This window comes from Aptenodytes forsteri, unplaced genomic scaffold (genome assembly GCF_000699145.1).
Source record: "Aptenodytes forsteri isolate BGI_AS27 unplaced genomic scaffold, ASM69914v1 Scaffold158, whole genome shotgun sequence".
Taxonomy (NCBI): Eukaryota; Metazoa; Chordata; class Aves; order Sphenisciformes; family Spheniscidae; genus Aptenodytes; species Aptenodytes forsteri.
In genome coordinates, this window is record NW_008794601.1 from 1,939,492 (window position 1) to 1,940,041 (window position 550).

The following is a 550-nucleotide window of genomic DNA, read 5'->3' on the forward strand; positions in this document are numbered from 1 at the left end:
CACGTAGCTTTCCTGGCCGTGATGAAGACCATGGGCTTGGCAGGATACAGTCACAGCTGAAGGTGCTCTGTAAGACAAGGAAAAAAAGTAAGACAAGTAAAAACAATGATGCTGTACAGAATGAGAAGACTTTTTCTTACAAGATGCAAGTATGTGCTTAAAACTAAGCATATATTAAGATGCAAGGGCATTGGCTACATTGGAGTCCCCATAACATGGGGCAGAGATGGACACCCAGTGCAGGTTTTCTACTAGTGGGTTTGTGGTGTAATGCCAGATCAGCTTTCCTCCCTGACCTCTGCTTCCCTGATCATAATGCAAAACCAGACCTGTGTTAGAGAGTTTCTAGACCTGGTTGGGAAAGCATAAAAGACTTAGGAAATGTAGTTTTTAAAAACTTCACCATAAAAATATTTAGAGTTTTCCAATTGATCTAATGAAAAGTGATCTCTTTGGGGAGGAGGAAAGAGGTCAGTTTTGTTCTATTTTTTTTTCTTTCCTCCCTTCTCCTTTCTTTCTTTTCTTTGTGTAAAAAAAAAAAAAAAAAAAA